Source organism: Anas acuta, chromosome 1 (genome assembly GCF_963932015.1).
Source record: "Anas acuta chromosome 1, bAnaAcu1.1, whole genome shotgun sequence".
NCBI lineage: Eukaryota > Metazoa > Chordata > Aves > Anseriformes > Anatidae > Anas > Anas acuta.
In genome coordinates this window covers 201,462,110-201,481,457 of record NC_088979.1, presented here as the reverse complement: position 1 = coordinate 201,481,457, position 19,348 = coordinate 201,462,110, and the positions used below count along the sequence as shown (strand labels likewise).

The following is a 19,348-nucleotide window of genomic DNA, read 5'->3' as shown; positions in this document are numbered from 1 at the left end:
GAAGCAGATGAAATGGTTACCTTAGGGTGCCTTGTCCAGAATTGTATAAATTCCCTTGCTGCACATGACAGGGGAGCAGGGCAGCTTCAGAGGTCCCTGTAGCACGTGCAGGAGAGTGACAGAGGGGATAAAACAGGAGCAATCTGTGCTCCCGAGCTGCCTGAACATCACACAAGGCATTACTGCGTGCACACCTTGCAGAGCAGATTTTGCAGATGTGGGGTCTGCCGTGAAATCAGGTACAGCAAGAAATATTTAACCTCGAGTACCTACAAGCAACAACTTTGTTTAGTTCCTGAAGAACTTGTGAATTGTCAGTGAATGCCATTAGGCGGCTCACGGTGCAGCATTCAGAACAAAATATTGCAGCATGGAGCAAGGGCGCAGTGTCAGCAGCTGCTTGTTCTTCATTTTAATCCCGTTGTTTCTTAACTACAGAGTTCAAAATCTTCACCTATTACTGTTCTCATTCAATAGCAAGAAACAACCTTCCTTTCTTACAGTATTTCCTCCATTCTTGCTAATCTGTCATTTCTTTTGTCCCTCTCACAGCGTGTTCCTTGTCTGGTGTCACAGATGAGCTCTGTGTCCGCTGGCACAACCAGCCGTGTAGGTTGAATATGTCCCTTAAAAGTCTCTGTGTTTTTACTGCATTATTAGGACGTGAGGAACAGTCTCAGTCATGTCACAGAAGGTTTAGATTGGGCGTGAAGGATTCCTTCATGGAGAGGGAGCTCAAGCACTGCAACAGGTATTCAGGAGCTGCAGGGATGTGGCACCAAGGGGCATGGTCTAGGGATGGGTTGGGGTGGTGGTTGGACTTCATGAACTCAAACGTCTTTTCTGGCCTGGATGATGCCCTGATTATTGAGCTGTGTCTGTTCTGCCAAGTCCTGTCACTGCGTTAGCCAAAAATTGAGTTTCTGGACAGACAGAAGGGTGGTGATAAAGTGTTTGGGTGATGGGGGGCTGAGAATAGGGACTTGGGTGGTAAAAGCAGTAAGCATGTCGTCCTGTTCTTCTCTGGTAATTGTTTTGGCTAAAGTAATGTTCTCCTGACATGCAACTCCTCATCATTTTCTAATAAAGCACAGTTTAAGTCACCATTTGTTTCTCCCCTAAATGGTATTTTCTTTCTTTCCCATCTGAACTTCAGCTTCTGTGTTACTTTTTGAAGTAACAAGGAGAAAGCAAAGTAGTGGATCAAATGTTTTCCACGCCAGTGTTTCTGCAGATTGGTTTATTCAGGAGAGTCATCTTCCAAGTGCTGCTTTCTTCAACTCAAAAGGGAGCAGTTCATCTTCACGCAGTGTGCTGCAGTAAGCATTGAAGAGCAATACAGTTACAAATTAAAATCAACTTCAAAGCTAATTTTTTGATTTCATATCTAGCTCTTAATGAAGTTTTAGTTTCATGTCTTTACACCAAGCCTGTAATCTGGTCTGACCTCATCTGACTGAAGATGAGATTTTTTTTCCACAGAAGTGGGTCTTAGAGTGAGTTCCTTTAGAAAGTTGTCTAGTCTGAACTCACCAAGTAGTGGTAAATCTTGCACCTCTTTTTTTAAGGTTAAATCTTTAATAATGCTATAGCAAAATAAAACAAGAAGTTATTTCAAAATGGAGCTCTTTTGGCTTCCAGCCTTCGTATCTTGCTGTGCGTTTCTCCGCAAGTCTTGCAGGGTGGGTTGCTGTTTGTCATAGTCACAAAGTATCGCTAGAAGTTGGGTCACATCCTCATCTTCTCCGTAATAAACTGTCTTTGCTCCTTTGACCCAGCATCGTGAAGCCTGTATCACAGTGTGACTGTTTTCTGAGCTCTCCCTTTGAACGCTTGCCAGTCCTTTGGCATCTTTGCAGGGTGGGTATCGGAACTGGACATGAAGTTCTAGCTGAGAATTCAGCTTGGTTTGTTTCGTAAACACTGAAGGATGGTGTCATCAGCCAAACCATTAATACGCCCTTGCCCTGCACTGGCAGTCCACATGGAGATGATTCACTTCAGAGTGAAGCCTCTTCAGAGCCCTTTCTGGGTAGAAAGCATCCCAAGTCCCAGAGGAGTAGCCTGTGTTCCTTCTGGAAGCACGGACAGCTTTGATTTGTTAGGATTAAAATCATTTGTTGTCTTCAGCCACCGCTAGGTCATCGTGTGGAGCATTACTATTTCCTCTGCCAGTACTTCTGTCATCTTAAAAGTTGTTTTTTTATTATTATTATCTAACTTACAAAATTGCCAGGGCCCAGTTCGATGCCAGTTACTGCTCGTGTCACACAGGCAGTAACACGAAAGCCTGCCATCCACTTGCTTTGCATAAGACAGCAGTTTACCAGCTCTGGAAAAGATGAGGGGACTTTGGTATCCCAGGTGATTCTTCTGGCGGACAGAATGAGTCATCTGCATGTGGACTTCAACATGTGGGTGAGTGAATCATCAGGTGTCGAACAGATGAAGCTTTTCAATGGGACATGCACAAGATCGTGTTTTCTCACAGAGACAACTTGTACCTGCCTGAAGAAAGGAGTAGGGAGGCTGGAATAGAGTGACATCGAGTGCCTTCGAACATGTTACCTGGGGAGCTTATCCGTAAGCCAGCCCAGTGTTGCTTTTCACAATCCTTTGTATGTGTGGGGGATAGTGACCTTTAAAGTACTGGTAAGAGCAGCAGCTTTGGGAAAAACTAAAATAATTGACCAGTGGTTGCACAAGAAACTGAGCACAAGCTTGTCCTTCTCACGTGCTTGTCTCACAGAACAGCCTGTAGGGAGGCTATGTAAATTGGGGCAGCACGTGATGACGACCCAGCACGTACGTAGAGCCTGGGGCTGGATAAAACCCGACTGCATGTGTTCATCCGGGTTTGACACAGGGCTGTGGCCAGCGCCCGCTTGGGCAGTAACCGCAGACTAAACTGCAGGATTGTCTCAGCTTTGCTTTCTTTTTTTTTCGGTAGCACATGGCTGAGTTCCATCATCCACAATCGTGCTGAGTTTTGGGTTTGACTGAGTTCTGAAAACTAGACAGCAAAACCATCTTGCTGTTATGACAGATTGGGGATAAGAAATGAAGCACGATGTTTAGGTGTGAACATGCTAGGTAAGTCGGGTTCAGAGCTTCAGCCGAAACCTGACGTGGGTTTACATGAAAAAACTAACAATCATTTCATGGAACTTCAGCTAAGCTTTAGTTTTGTAATAGTGCTGTGAGCTCAGGGAATTTTCTTACAGGTTTCATTATAAAGCATTTCTCAGTGGGCTTTTTAAAAGGGTTTTCAGGAGGTACCAGTAATTGCAGCCTTACATGGACAGAAGAATTCTCTGAGCAGTGAATTTTTATTTTTATTTTTTATCTCAGTGAGGGCTGCAGGCTGAAAATACGTAGATTTTAGTCACCAAAGCAAACTTAAAGTGAGGTAAATTCATTCATCGCAATTAAAGGTGCAGATGCTTTTAGGATCTGACCAAATAGCTCTAAGTAAAAGCATGTTCTTCATTCCTACTTCTGAATATGGATTTTGTAGAGTGGAAGGGTTGAGCACCAGAAGTGCAATAATAATAAAAAACCCAACACCACCCCCACTCTTCACACCCACCCCTTCCCAGCTGTCTAGCTCAGTAACTTTCACACCATGGTTGCAAGGCCAGAACGATTACAAATTAGGGTTAGCACAAAATCTAGCAATCTGAACGTTTCTACATCATTTTACTGGAACGTAGAGGCTAGAATTTCTCAAAGAACAAATCCGACAAAATGCACGAGGGCAGGGAGGTCACACTTGTTTAAAAAAAAAAAAAAAAAAATTCACTGCAACAGAAAATGGGATTTCTTAGCCTTGCTTTTCAGGCAATCCGAATCATACATGGCACTTCTGTATCCTGGGATTATTCTCATTACCGAATTTCCTTCTAGGAGGAGGTGGCAGGACATTCAAACAGTTCCATATACAATACCAAGACCCAAAACTTCTGGCTATGGGGCAGTTCTTGGCTGTTTTTTTTTTTTTTTTTTTTTAAGTGTCCTTAGGCAAGTCCCCAGGTGCCCATAACAAATTCATGGGAGCAGCAGAGTATGTTAAACCTTCCTAAATCTTACCCTGTGCAGAGGCTCTCCGAGGGCTTATTTTCAATTGTGGTGGAAGGAGCATGCTTGGTCTTCACTCTGATTTTTAACTTCGACATAGATCCCTCTAATTTAGTTACCCCAGGGCTAGACCATACTGCTTTTTAGGATTGTAGAGCAGCCATTAATGGAAATTGGTTGAGAGTGGGAGTGCATGCATGTAGAAAGTGTGTATAAAAAGATAAAGATGAGCCTCTTGCTTGTGATGTGCTTAGATCAAAGCCAACAACATGTCCTATACCTTCGAGTAAATTAGGTAGAGAGCTGCTGTACTCTGAATAACAGCTGCCACCGCAGCCTTCAAGGCAGGAAAGCTTTTGTGGTCCTCAGTAATGTGCAGCTGATTCTTACAAGCGTGTGAGTTCTCTTCTGCATACAGTGATGTACAACTCCAGGTATGGATCAGGGGCTTTGCCTTGATTATGACGTGAGATCAGTGGTTTTCAGGTATCCTTACAGGAAATTATGGTATCAGCAGTAATTGGGGATAAAAGGTACACTCCCTAGTGCTTGAACCCAATGAACCCTCTGGCCATTGTTGCCTGTGCTTATATTTACAACGGCAAATTTGCAATAATGCAAAAAAACAACCTGTTGTTCTTCATGGCAGCGTTAAGAGGTAGTGTATCAGAGAATAAGTATTTTAATTGCTGCAAAAGAATCTGTATGGAAATCGGGTACATACCAGTCACAGCCTCCCTGCCTGCTACCCTGCTCTTAAAGGAGGCGTGATAGCTGTGAAGGCATCCTTAGGATCTGGGTGAAGTATTCATACTGCACTTGTCTGTGCCAGAACACCTCAGTGTATATTAAGAGAAGTCAGAGTTCACCCCCCAGGGAGATGTCATAGTTTCCCCAAGAAATCCAGCGTCAGAAACCCAAACCAATGTACAGACACAAATCAGGTGATTGCCAGCCTAGGTCTAACAAAATCGACTTTAAGTGAAAATGTGGTGCCATAACTTCATGTGCTTTTTTTTTTTCTCCTTTTGATGCATGGTGTGCGTTCAGGACTGTAGGACAGGGAAACTTGTATTCTGCCCAGCACTTCTACTCGGTTCTTTTTCCTGCTCTTGCTGTGCTCCGTGTGGGAGCTATCACTGTTGAGAACACACTGCGCTCCTGCTAGAAAAAAGACTAAAATTCATCTTTTAATTTATTTGTCCTCTCGTTTGGAGAGAGCAACTAATGTGATTTCGCATAATAAAACCAGCCATGTGAGAATCCACAGAGGTGATTTTCTAAATTTAAGGTTTCCCTTGAATTTTTTATCACAAATAGATTGGATTACTATAGGCTGTGTCAGTGTGAGTCACTTGTAAGTGCCTGCTAATCCAATAAACCTGAGTGGTTTCTTATGGAAATACTATTTTCTGATTTCTATTTATACTGTGGACCTGGCCTTGCTGAATCCCCACTGACTTCACTGGAAACATCTACGTGGAAAAAACTCGTCTAATTTCATATGGTAATGGACATCACCATGAATCAGTAAAACGAAAAATAGCCTCGAGTAATTAGTAAATGTTTTAAAACGAGTTATTTCCCTCAGTGTTGTTCTGTATTTTGTAGTGTTTTAGGCTGAGAGTAAAAACAATCTGCAGAGCTTTTTTTTAATTTAGTTTGTATGGAAGGTGGAACAGTGTTAATAGGTTTTCGCCCTGTCCTACAAATTCCAGTGGTTTTGCTCCTCTTGTTGCCACTGCCCTACTTTGTGCTGGTGCAGTGCCCTTGGATCACTGTGTGCCGTGCTGTCCTACCACTCTCAGCCCTGCTGAAAACTGCCTAAAAAAATGGAATAAAAAAGCAGCCGCTTTGAAATCATGACTTCAGCCTTTTTCCTCTGTTTAGCTTGAGCAGCAGCTGGTATTACGAGACAGCAGAATGCAAATACTTGGCTATTTTTCGGAATTTGTCTGAAATTAAATTTAAAAAAAAAGTGAGGAAGGCAGTTTTTCCAACATGAGATAGGTTTTACTTCCCTTCCAGAGCAGCAGGAGGGTCTCACAGTCTTAAAATCTAGCCTCTAACCCTGCCCATTGCACAATACCGGGATCTGTGTTTGCAAAATGGATCTCTCCAGCGCTTAGAGGGGGGAAAAAATAAACGTACTGGAAATAGTTTGACAAAATTCAGCATTTGGGACATATGCAGCGCTGCTGATAACCTTAAGGCACCACAATCTTCATAATGTTAAATTTACATGCACGTACCGAGTGCTCAAATACCATCCTCCTCGGGCTCTACTGGCGCGTTGTTGTGCGTGGTGTGAGGGCTGGGACGCTCAGCTCCCCTCAGTTTTTGACGTGTTGAGACAGAATTTGTAAATGTTGGCTGCCTACTTGATCACACGTATTTGTGATGATTATTGAGCCTCTGAAATAAACGCTGCCTGGGGAGTCGGATCGGTAGCTGGGGAGATGAGAAGCTCTAATCTTGATTTTGCACAACAAATTCTGCTAGTAAATGAATAAATTCTGCTAGTAAGTGTTGCATGGCATTTGGGGAGGCAGTTCAATACTGAGATTTTAGATCTGTTAGTGGTGGTGGTTTATTAGCAATAGCTCCAGATCCTGAATTAGATCCTTAATTAAGATTTCAGCTAATTTTGTCACTAAGCATCCAGTCTCTCGAGCAGATACTCAACAGAGTAAGGGAATGCGCAGAGGCCTGGGAGAAGAGTGAAAATAAAGCAGAGAGTTCTGTCTTCGTGTGTTGAACACAGTTGAATAATATAAAAGCATATCTGATGAGGTAAATATAAAATCTAAAGTACAAAAAGACTGATAGCTCATGTTAGTGGAAGCCTCATTCTTGCCACAGAGTGATAATAGATAGTAGATAGTGCACTAAATAAGCTGGTGAGCATAATTCTATTATATCGCAGGTCTTTTGAAGGATCTGAAACCCCTTTTGGAGTCACCAAGGGAACAATTTTGGTAATTAACAGATTTCAGGTTAAAGAATAAAGCTGCGATATCTCTGCGAGCAGTACGAGCTGTGGCAATCTTCTTGAAAACAGTACGCACGGGCAGGCTGGCAGCGAGGTTCAAAGGCAAAACTTACTCAACACACGGACAGCTGAAAACGTAAGAATGCCTAAATCAATATGTTCATTGCAGGGGCTTGAGCCAGCTTGGGTTAGGTGGACCTGGCTTATTGCTGCATCTGACAGCAGCGTTGCATCAGCTGGGCTGAGGGCAAGATCGCTGCCCAGGCAGATTTGTCTCGACCTGAAACAAATGTGCTCTTCCCTCCACTCAGCTTATTTCTAAAACCAGCCTTTGTTTAATATGAGAGTTAAAAATAAGCTTTCTTTTTTTAGAAACATGCCCTGTGGCTGGTCTGTGGACCAGAGGGCTGCTTCTAACCCTGCTGTTTTGTTAGGTAGCTGCTGCTCTGCGTAGGGCTTTCTTTTGGGAACGGGACACCATCAGTGCCCTTAAAGTTGTTCTCTTGTCTGTGGACAACAATGCAGGAACACATTGCCAAGAACTGGGTTTGAAAGTTGTCCTGTTCCCTTCCGAAGGCATACGCTAACCATAAAGCCTGAAAATTGAAATTATTAATTGTTTTTTTTTGGTGTTTTATGACTTGTTGCGCTCCTGTGGAGGTGGTCAGCTGCAGGAGAGGGGAAGAGGACTCTCAACCCGAATTTTCCACGATGTGGTGATGAGGCACTGTCCCAGGATGCCAGGTCAATGCCATCAGTCTGTCTGAAGCCTTAAGCCCAGGTTTCCTGCTTCTGCCATGACCGCAGCTCTTGGGATGTTGCACATCAGGCAACTCATCTTCCTGTTTGTGGAGAGCCAGACTCCCAAGAACAGGCTTTTTGAATTATTTTCCTGCATTCTTAAAAATAGGGCAACTGTACCAGCTTGATCAGAGGCACTTGAATTGATTCTGATGAAGTTGGGTTGTCAACGTTTCCCTTCTTAGGTCTTCAGACACCCCTGGCCCTCTGCGCCCGTGCAGGGACTCTGACTGTGATTTCATGCTGTTGATGGAGCATTTGGGAACGTGACTTACCTTGAGAGTGGAGCTGGGTCCTTAATTCCATTTGTCTGGGTGAGTTGCACAGAAGGAGGAAGCTGATGGTAGGTGAGGGAACGGCTTGTGCATCAAGGGAAGGAGGAAATCCTCTTTTTTTCTTCTGTCCAGGGTTCCACTTGCTGTACGTTTGGGCTGTTCCCCACCCACCAGAGGGGTTGGAGCCCTCTCACAGAGCATGCAGTGTTGTTTTTTTCCTGAAAACAGAGCATGCTCTCTGATTTCTCACTCTCCTTCCATGGAAAAAAAGCAGTGCTGTGAGATCAGCAATTACCTTTCCCCAGCACTGTATGTTCTCTAAACGCAGGGTTCAGCTAGGAGGTCACTTCAACAACAACTAGAAACGATGGCTGTTTCCAAAGGCTTCATGCAAACCTGCTCTTCTGTAAGCACTCCGTACTCGAGCAGAATGCTAGATTTTCTTCCAAGTGCAAGAAATCCATTTTATGTGCTGCTTTCTGAGCAAGATTTGTTGCTGGCTGTTTATCAAACAGCAAGAGTGCTGCGGAGAGAGGGAAAAAAACACAGTGGCAGAAGATGTTTGAGTAGCTGAGTACCGCTTCTCCCCCAGGAGAATTGCTTTCAGGACACAAGGTTGTTGATGGAGTTCCCAAGTGAGTACGTGTTTCCTTTCCCCCTCCTTCGTTCCTCATTAATCAGTAAGGTGGGAAGGCCTCTCTTTGTACTCGAGGCATTTTCATGGAGTTGTGGCAATTCTTCGTAAGTTATAAATAAATAAATAAATAAATAAATAAATCCCGCAGCAGTAACCCAAACACAACGGTTTGTGCTCCAAACTGCAAGCTCATCTCACGCTGTTGAGATGCGAATTGAAATTGTGGGCACAGAATTCTTCCTCTGTTTAGAATACATTTTTTTTGTATCTGCTAATGACATATTGTCATGCAAATGAAGTTGAAATAAATTAAAGGAAATAGTTTTCCTCTAAAGTATACTCAGCTGTAGGACTCCATAATGGAGATCTATTTTCAATTAGAGTTTGGAATTTGGAATAAGAAGCCACTGAACTAAACATAGTTGCCAATTTTGAAGGGACATAGCTAGCATAAAATCACACCCATCTCCAAAATATGTTGATCTATTTAAAATCTGGAGGAGTATCATGAAATCTGTGGTTTTACTTTGTATATTTGATTGTGCTTGGAATTTAGAATTATTTTTTCTGGATTTTTTTCCCCCCTCACAACAGCATTTTGAGAACAGAAATGCCATTTTTTTAAAACCACAAATATTGGCTGTGCATTTCAGAGGCAAGCAAAAATAGTGGCCAGGGTCATTAGTGAAAAACACACTCCATAAAGCTCTATTGTTGCTTTGCTAAATTTAATAGTGTGAGGTTTAATGATGTCCCTTCTAAAGGAGTTAGACGATTGCATACCTCCTAATGATGCATGTATGCATTTCACATTGAGATTTTAGAACCTCAGCTGATGAAGGCAGGATTGGGAAAACATTTTTTTCCATGCACAGTTGCTTGATGAATCGATGAGATTCTCTGTTTTCTTCTGAATGCGTCGTTGGTTTTATTTTTTGCTGATGCTGAAGGTTGGGTACCTTGTGCTGAGATCAACATGCAGCCGCTGTTGTGAACCACTGATAGTTTTATTTTTAAATATGTTTGTCCATCTAATTTTACTGCATGTTTATAAAGACTGTACTTTCTTTATTGATTTCAGAGGGAGCAGTATGACAGTGTGAAAACTAAGACGTTAGGGTGACCGAGGCAATTGCTGCACCTTCTCCAGGTCCCACGGCTTTGTAACGTGTAGGTGAGGGAAGTGAAGCAGCCAGAAAGATCTGTGGCATTTTTGCGTCCCTTCATCATCCTCACCCGGCTGCAAACTTTAGAACAGAGCCAGGGCTCTTCCTGGCATCCTCCTCTTTCCATCTCTCTCTTCTTGGTGCTTGTGCATCACCATTTGCAGCAGACTGAGCACCGTGCTGACCTTGAGTGCTGAGACGTCTTTGTATTGCATTTTCCAGTCCATCCCTTGCTGTTTAGTTACTCATTGTCTGGAACTTACCAGTTTGTACGGAGCTTTGAATAGCTCTTCCAGGTCACTACTTGGCATGGTAAAGGGAATGAGGAATTTTTTTGCTGGTTCTGCTAAAGTTTTACTAATTAATGGTGTGGCTAAAGAGAGAATGCAGCATTAGAGCATTCTTTTTAAGGACAATACTCTGAATAACTACTTCATACATTTTTCCTTTTTTTTTTTCTCCTCCCTTTTTTTGGTTGCTTGTTTTTTTAAATTTTAATCTTCATAATGCTTTACAAACATAAACGAATTCCCAGTAAGGCATGGATATACTTTGTGTTTTTACAGATGTGAATCCGAAGCGCAGAGCAGGACATAGGGGCTGACTTCAATTCAGTGCCTGTTGCAATGTGTTGGGGTGCTTGCAACATAGGGCTAGCAAGTATGACCCCAAAAAAGAGGGAAAATTGCCACTTTTCTTGTGTAGGTGTTAGAGGCAAGGTCAAGGAGTATAAAATAATGCTATATAGGTATCTTGGAGCAATTAAATCCCTTTTTACATGTTTTATCTCATTTTTTCTCTGGTTATAAGGAGCTTCTTTGGCAAAGTCAGATTTTGGCATTGTTGACTTTCTTTGGTGGCGTGCTCAAATCACGAGGCAGTCTCCGCAGTTCATCTTGATAGAGCGCTCTCGTAGCAGAAATATTCTGGCAATCCAGTTGGAGAAATAGAAATGAATGATGGAATATTTTTTTTCCATTGCTGAGTAAAAGCAAACAGTAAGCTTCAAGCATTAATAAGCAATATAATAAGAAACTTCAGTTCAAGTAAAGATTTTTTTAAAACAGAATTTGTCTTTTTTTGTGTTGCAGAAGAAGAGAAATGGTGACCGAGCTGTGCAAGTGAACCAGGACTATCCAAAAGGTAAGTCAGTCAAAGGAGACTGCTTAGTTTGATTGTTTATAAGACTAGAGGACATCTGTGCTGTAAGACGTGTATTTAATTGAGAAGATAATTAATTTTCCTCCCTTCTTTTGACTGTGAGTGTAGTGTGTGACTTTGTAGAGTTGTTTGGAGTTAGCTGGTTTGAAGCCATGTTGCTCAGGGCGAGTTGGACTCGGTAGGTCGTTTCTCTGCCTTTCTCATCACTGCTCAGGATTGTGTCCTGTAATTGTGTTGCTGCTGCTGTTAGAACCATGGTGGTCCAGTGATGTGTGGAGGAGGTCTGCAGGGAAAGGCGTTGTCTCTTCTGAGGCTGTTTCTGATGAAACTCGAGGAGTCAAAGCAACCTACAGGTACACAAGAAGGGCTAGAAAGGGTTTTCGGGTTACGAAAGCTTGGTAATATTCTCCGTAATACCAGTTGGTGCAAGGAAAGTTTTAATCTTCCTTTCAGGCTGCTGAATATTTTTGAATATATTGAAAACAATTATTTGGAGTGCTGTATGTGTTTGTGGTTTAGCACAGGAGTTTCTTCCATTTTGGTCAAGAAAGACAAACGTTTTTCAGTGGTATTTCAGATAGCAAGCCTTACAGCTCATCTTCCTGATTCACTTGCAGTAGACACCGGCAGACTTTTAAGATGTGTGCTTGTAACTGTCTTGAACAGAGCAGGTACTGTGCAATCAGAACATCTACGCTGCAGTTGTAATAACAAAACCTAATATTATTCTGAATTCGGTTTCACACAGGGCTAATAAGTGAATTCATTAAATGATTACATGAGGCTTTCTGTGTATTGTTGAGTCAACTTTAAATTATCCATAAGTCTGCAAAATGCATCTCAGTGTGCTTGAGCAAAGGATGAGTATGTTCTTAACGCACAGGTTTTGATATTATTGATGCCTCCAGTTTGTCAAACAGTCGGTATGGGTGGTGCTTTATTGATCCTTTCTCTATGGCTTCCATGAATGTAATTTTAATTAATACCTGTATCCTTGTCTTGTCTGAAGTGTTAGTAATCTTACAGACTTGCTTTTTATAGACACTTTCTATTAAAAAAAAAAAAGATATTAAAAGTGGTAGAACATGTGTCAGGCATATGCAATTCCTTCAGCATCATGTTTTCCACACTGATTTAATAGCTATTGAATCTCTTCAAATATTCTTGTTTCCAAGACCTGTTTTACAGTAATAAATCTTCTTGGCTGTAAAATTCTTGAAATGATTCAGGAGGACAATTGTTTCCTTAGCACATTCCTGAAGAGATCATAGTTAAAAATGGAAAGGTCCTTAACCAGGTCACTTTTTTCCTTCCAGTGCATGTAGTCAGTGCTGAAAATTACAGTTAATTAAATCACCAGTGTTTGTCCTGGTGAACCACAACTTGGCACTGATGCGCCTTACTGTAAATTCTTAAGAGAAATCAGGGTAGCAAGTTTTGTATTGGAGTGCCACACTGAACTGCACTGAGAAATGCCCGGCCAGAAAAAGCTGTGGCATGGCTTGAGACAACTCTTTGTTTAAAAAAATATATATAAAAATCTGTCTTAAAATTGATATTGAAACTATTAATGAACTTGCTGGAGACTTACTTAATTTCCCTGAATGTTTGCACATGAAGCTAGTAGATGGGCTGGGGTGCACAGGCTTTTTGACACAGAGGGTAAGAAAAAGCCTGCTCAGGGTAGTTTTTAACATCTTCCTTCCCTACAGTGAGTGCCAGTTTTAGTTCTGGGGGTTCTCAAGTTGTATGGAAACTGCATCAACGAGTACATGATCTGTTGTGTTTCCAGGTTGTATTTCTTTGGGTTTGCTACCAGAGTACATTTGGAAATAGCAAGCCCTTACGTAGGAGAAATCCCAAATGAATTCTGCAGTCCATGATGTAGGTTGCATGCCTGACAAGTTATTAAATTACAAGGGTGATGAAGTTGTGTGACCTGGTCTGTTGGGTCCCAGAGGGTGAACGAATGTTGTATAATCTGTGCGGCTGTCTGACAGCTGGAGAAGGCTGCGAACATCAACCATGAGTTCCTGGGAGCAGAAGGGAGTTCAGCCAGCATCCCCTAATGAGCTCCACGAATTGCCTTTGCCAAGGGAAGCCGTTCGGTAGCTCGTGGGGAACACGACGTGTGCCAAGGCAGGGGAGACGTGAGTGTGCCAGAAGCACACAGCTGGAGGAGGATCTTCCTGGGTGAAAACACAGGTTATGCTGCGAAATTCCTTTGTCAACCGTGGTCTTAAAATCTGTGGCTTTCTGAAACACTGTTTGTTTGTTTTTTTCTGTTTGGTTAGCTGGATGGCAGGTGTTGGGATCGTCCTCCAGGTTGTTGAGCTTTGAGGAAAGCAGTAAGTCCTAAGGTTTGTTCCTCCTTGGGCATTTCCTTCAATTACTCAGGCTTTGGCACCTGAGATACTTGATCCTCTTTAAGTACCTTGGGGTAGGAAATAAGACTTTGCAGCTCCCCCAGGCTTTTTAGCAGATTTGTGTATGAAATCTCCTCTTACCATTGTTCTGGAAAAAGGAGTCTGGTATCCACGCCATCCTCACCTGCCAGGCAGAGGGATTTCCATATAAACAGAGCATTTTAACCAGGTGCTTTTACTGCGAGATTTTCAACCTTGTTCTTCATAATAGCACCCATGAGTATTGCAAGAAACTTCCCTGCTAGTCACTATAGAGAAAACCTCTGTGCTTAAGAGGTGGGCTTGGGGATTACGTCTGCACTGTAGGATCTCAACAAAAATGCTTTGTCTCATTCCTGTTAATGTCTCCTGGAAGAAAAGGGGATGCTAGGAAGCGTTTTACACGTGGGTGTGTATGCACAGACACTTGTACAGCTGGGGGGGAGCTGCCATAGTCCTGTTGGAACTATTGGTTGGTTGTGTAAAGATCTGGGGTGGTCTAACAAATGGATGAGGTGATGGGATGGTTTTTACTGGCAGTTCAGGTCCTGCTAACTTTGTGCCTTTGTGGAAGCCACCGAGTCGTGTTCCTCATTCTGACTTGTGAAGTGAGAGGACTGTACCTGCTTCAGAGTTCAGGCATCAAGGTACATCTTAGTATTTTGACTTTTCAGACCCAAAAGCCTAATATCTGACCTCAGGAGAAAGCCTACTCCTTGCACACCTGCGAGCAAGCAAGTTTCTTAGGCTGCTCAGTCTGGTAGCTTTGGCAGGGATTGACAAGGACTTTTTGCAGAGAAGAGAGAAGTGCAGCCAGCAACCGTCCAGAAAACCATTTTCCTCTTTGGCTACCTCTTCTGAGGAGGTCCACTAGTGCATGTGGCGTTAAAAGAGACAAAAACCACAAAGAGGTCAGTGCTTGGATGTGTGCGAAGTAGCCATTAACGCAGGCAGCGAGTACTCAAAAAGAAACTCTTCATTTGACAGTGCAGTCTTCTAGATGACTTATAAACATAAAAACACACCATATTTTTAAAAGAGCACTCTTAATTTCTGTCAGATGTGAAAGTACCTGCAAGTTTGATGTGTGTGCGCCTGCTAGGAGCTACCAGATTGGTGTTTTATGAGTTGCCTGGGGTACGGTGGCTTCATACACAAAATCCTGGCACCACCACGAACACTGGGAGACGTGTATCAGCTTTGCTGTGTGCTTTGGGATCTGTGGTGCTCAGAGCATGTCACAGTTTAGGATTCCCTTTGTGCAGCTGTGTTCTGGGCTATATGAGGGCTCAGGGAGCAGGCCTCTGAGCTTCTTTTGCCCCTTTTTCCATAGTGATGCAGCTGTTACAAGAAAGCTTTGTGGAAACTAACACCCCTCCAAAAAAAGGGGGGAAAAAAGAAAAAAATAAATATGTATCATCCCAGAACGTATGCATCTGTGTTATTAAGATCTGACTGGTACATTCCCAAGTTAAGTGGTACACGGCCCGTGTTCCTGCTCTTCTCACCTCTGTGTGTTGATCAGAGCCTCCCTGGTAGTCCCAAACCTGTGGTTTTCTGAAGACTTTGCGTGTTTAAAATTGGAAGACACCCAGCAGCAAAACCTTCTCCCCTTTTTTTTCTCCTTTAAGTGACTCACTCTATCGAAAGGATAAAAAGCACTTGGTTTCAGAACCATGTTTAAGATCTAGAGTTTATACAGAAATTTCTTTTTTCTCTGCTTGGCAAGCTAAAATTGTATAGGGCTGGAGCAGTTGGGTGACCAACTTGCAGTGGTGCTTCCCCTGATGCCTCCCTCAACTCTCAGGCAAATCCATGCACACACACAGGGAGTAACGAGGAGCTTAGCATCCTAAATAACTCTCGTTTCTCGTTTTGTAACCTGGGGGGTGTCTTGATGCTGGAGAAAGTGAGCAACAGGCAGAGGACAGGGCACTGATCTTGTTAAACACTTTTCTCTAGAGATGCAGGGTGAAAATACATCTTGGTTATACAAATATTTTTGCATTGCTAATGCTTTTTTCTTAGCATGAAACCCAGAGATTAACAAATCATTTTTTGACTTGATTTAGATTTTTATTTTCCCCTAAGTGAGGCTAGTTTCTATAGCTCAGGGGTGGGAACCTGTGTGTCCTACAGGCTATATATGACTCACAACTGTTTCGTACAGCCTACTATCACTTTACTTTTTCACGTTATATAGATCAGTACTGACATGGTTGCTAACACATGGCTGCGGCCTGCCAAATACGTTTCAAAGCCTTGGCCCTTAGCTAGAAACAGATTTCCCTGAAGTTGCTAAAAATTGTTGTGTCACAACCTGTTTTCACTTGCAGGCACCAAGTGTCGGTGAGTCCCGCTTGCTTCCCAGGCAGCCGGGGATGGAGAGACTGACATCGTGACATCCAGGCTGGGGGGGATGCAGGCTGTGATGCCTGATGGGTTGGAGCTCTCCAAGCACTGATTCAGCATCCTGGAGCTTTGCATACCATATTTCTGTCGCCCAGTGTCGTTTGCTGTGGGCTTTTTCTTCAAAACACCAAATTCTCCCAGGTATGGGAAGCAATGGATGTGCGTTCCTCTTTAGTTTTCAGCATCCTTTGGCCAATCCAGGAGGGTTGGCCTAACAGGCTGGAAAATTACAGCCAGCTCCATCAGCCTTCCAGGAGGAGAGCTGCTGGTCCTCAGAGGAGGGCGATGGCTGCGTCAGGCTGATGGGCTGCTGGCTTTCTTCTGTGCCCGCAGCATCTTCCAGCCCTTCTGCACGGGGCAATCCCAGCAGAGGCTGAGCTCAGCTGAGGCAGGTTGTGCCCTTGGCACTGAATCAGCCTTCAGCAAGAGGACAAGGGGGTGCAGAGGATGCAGTGAGGAGAGGGAGAGGAAGCTCACGTCTCGTTGGATGTGCCCGTCACAAGTCAGGCGTGGAGATTTTCCTCCTGTCTTCGAGGCTTAGATGTGTGTACGTGAGAGTTCAAGTACCTAGAATAAAGGTCTTAATATTGCCTGTGTCCATAGGAAAAATAATTTGCCTTTAGATTCAAATTTAGGATTTTTTAAAATGTTTTTCCCCTCTTGGTTTCAAACTAATAAAACTCATATATTGTGCGTGTATAAAGGAAGAGATAACGGGTGAGATGATGTCGTGTCAGACAAAAATTTGCAGAGATGCCACTCAAAATTAACACTTAAAACTCTAGAAAACCTTGTTGTTGTAATGCACATTAGAATTCTTAAAATACTTCACGAAGGCTGTGAGGGTAAAGCCAGGGAGCCCGGATACCTGCATTCTGGTTCTACTCCATCTACTTTGTAAGCTTGGAGAAGTTGCTTTGCAGTTCCCTGCCTTGGTTCTCCTGTCAGCAGCGTGCTTTACTTGCTCTTGATAAAGAACTTCAAAATAAAACCTTGAATTGGTGTTGTTATGGACTGCCATAAACTTAATTAAAATCCCTTTTCCTCCTCCCTCATCCCTTCCCAAGATGAGAACAAGCCGCCTGTTCTTTTCCAGGTGGAATGCTGGACTGATGTGCTGCAGCTGCTTAAGGTTAGGATTTACCTGATCCCTTCTGCTCTCCAGACACCCAGTGAGCAGCTTCAGCTGGAGAAAACCCTGCGGTTTGCACCAGAAAGCACTCTGTCAGGCTGTCCAAGCCCATCAGCATCCTTCCTTGGGGCAGAGGAGCCGATGGAGCCACACCAACCTGCCCTTACCCAGCTGCGAGTACGGATCTCAGGGCAGAGAGAAGCTCTTGTGCTAAACCTGCTGCTGGCAAGAACATGAGAAGTGAACTCAAGCAGGCATTGAGCTCTGGGGGTGCAGAAAAACACGTGGATTTTGTACAATTAAACATCGTGGAAGCAGTTGAGCTCGACAGAGTTAAATCTCCACGCTTGGAAGAAAATGAACACCCGTGCTGGGGTGCTGCCCTACTCAGTGATCTGCCGCTCGTGTTCTCTGCTACCACTACCAATGTCCTGGCCAGAATCCCACGTGGGGAGCTGAAGAAGTGGGTTGTCTCAAAGCAGAACCCTTCGGGCTTTTTGTTCTGTGCTGGTTCTTGCTGCAGCTGTGCTGTGCCAGCATCTGCACTCCGTATCTAGAAGCAGCGAGCGCACTCTGAAGGGTGGCTGCTGGGCGTTGCTGTGCTGAAGGGGTGTTAAAAGCCTTGTGGTGTGTACAGAGGTCAGATGTAAGTTGCTTTAATTAAGTGTAAAAGCTGTGTGTGTGCTGCAGAAGAGGACAGACAGGGATTCCCACCTCTGACTTGTCTTCGTGCTGTCCGGATTTCTTGGCTGTTGTCTCCCCTCTCACATACTTGGGCAGAGACGTTTCATCTTCTCCCTCCCATGCTGTTAAAAACAGCATCAGGCTTTGGAAACACGACAAATCTGGAACGTTTGGGGCTGTCGAGAAGCCCTTCTTGCTGTTTGGTACCAGAGCCATCCTCGTCCTTCCTGAACCACACACCTAGACAGCATTTATTTCGATCAGAGCGCCGCAGGAAGCAGAATTCCCATCCTGTGGGACACTTCGCCGATCTGATTTTTATTTTTTGAATTACAGAGCTTGGACTACCCACCCCAGGGCTGGCAGGCGGCCGGGCAGGAAGCCGGACAGACTGGCCTGCCGGCCAATCTTGTTGCCTTTTTTAGAGCATTTTGATGAAATCAGCACATTTCCATGCAATCTGTGTTTTGCAGCGTAAAGATTGCTGTGTTGGGAAGAGTTTGGGGGCAGCTCCAGTTGGAGCCTGCAACTTGCGGCTTCTGGGAAGCTGCAGAGCAGTTTTATTTGTTGTTACAGACAACCTCGTGAGAAGAGAGGTTGTGGTTCTGTGGATGAAATCCCTCCTGGAAGGATGTTCTCGAGCCAGCATGAAGGATTTCCCTCTGCGTGTCAGCGTTTAGGTAGGTGAGCTAGCGGCCAGGGGCCTCGTGTTCCCGATCTACCTCTCACATGACAGCAGCTTTCTGACAAAATTGCTACCAAATGTTGTGTGTTTTCTCAGAGCAGTTTGCATTGGGTGAAATCCAAGCCATGCAGGACACAGCTCTCATCTTTTGGTGGGGCTCGGTCAGGTTTGGAGCAGGTTGTGGTGCGTCTCCAAGCTGTACTGGTGATAACTGGACCTGGCTCTTCCTCCTGCTCAAGGCAAGACTGCGATTGGGGTCAGGTCAAGCTGCTCAGGGCCTTTACTACTTGAATATCTCCAAGAACTGAGAGCTGATGGCTTTTCTGCCCCCCTCTTCCAGTGTTTGCTGATATCTCTGTTGAATAATTCTCCTTGCATCTAATCAGAATTTGCCTTTCTGCAGTTCAGGGCTGTGGCCGCTTGCCATTTGGCTGTGTGGGGCTGAGCAGCTGCAGTTCCTCAGGAACCCCCTGCAGGTGAGCAGGGCTGGGAGCGAGCAGCCAAGAACCCTCCTTCCATCACTCTTCCTCCCCATCTCTTCCTCTTTTTGGGCATGGAAGTGCTAAGGAGAAGCAGGACGTGGATTCTCAAGATAGAGCTGTGTTACTGAGTGATGTTGATATTGACTGGACTTCTTTAGCATCATCCCAAACCCCTTAAATCCACTGGGCTGACCTATGCAGGTATCTCACACTTAAAACAACTCAGACTGATCTTGAAGGTATTTTCTTTTACTTCTTTTCAGTAGATGAATCTTCCTCCTTGGACGATTCTTTGCATTTTGAGGCTGTAAGCTGTCAGTGAGTCACCAATTAGCAGCTCAGTGTAAATAATTTCAAGTGAAATCATTACATGTTTACTGACGTAGTTGGTGCGGTCAGAGGAAGCATGAGGGCAGCCTTGGCTTTCTGGAGAAGCTCG

At 43.9% G+C, this 19,348-nt stretch overlaps 1 long non-coding RNA gene across 9 annotated transcripts in view; it reads left to right on the top strand.

Annotated features, from left to right (window-relative positions):
- Positions 1-19,348, top strand: part of LOC137849930 (uncharacterized) — a 106,636-nt gene that overhangs the window by 48,609 nt on the left and 38,679 nt on the right. For all 9 annotated transcript variants that reach the window (XR_011092181.1, XR_011092178.1, XR_011092172.1 and 6 more), the window contains one exon: positions 11,040-11,091. This is a non-coding gene — a long non-coding RNA (uncharacterized lncRNA). The remainder of the gene's footprint in view (positions 1-11,039; positions 11,092-19,348) is intronic.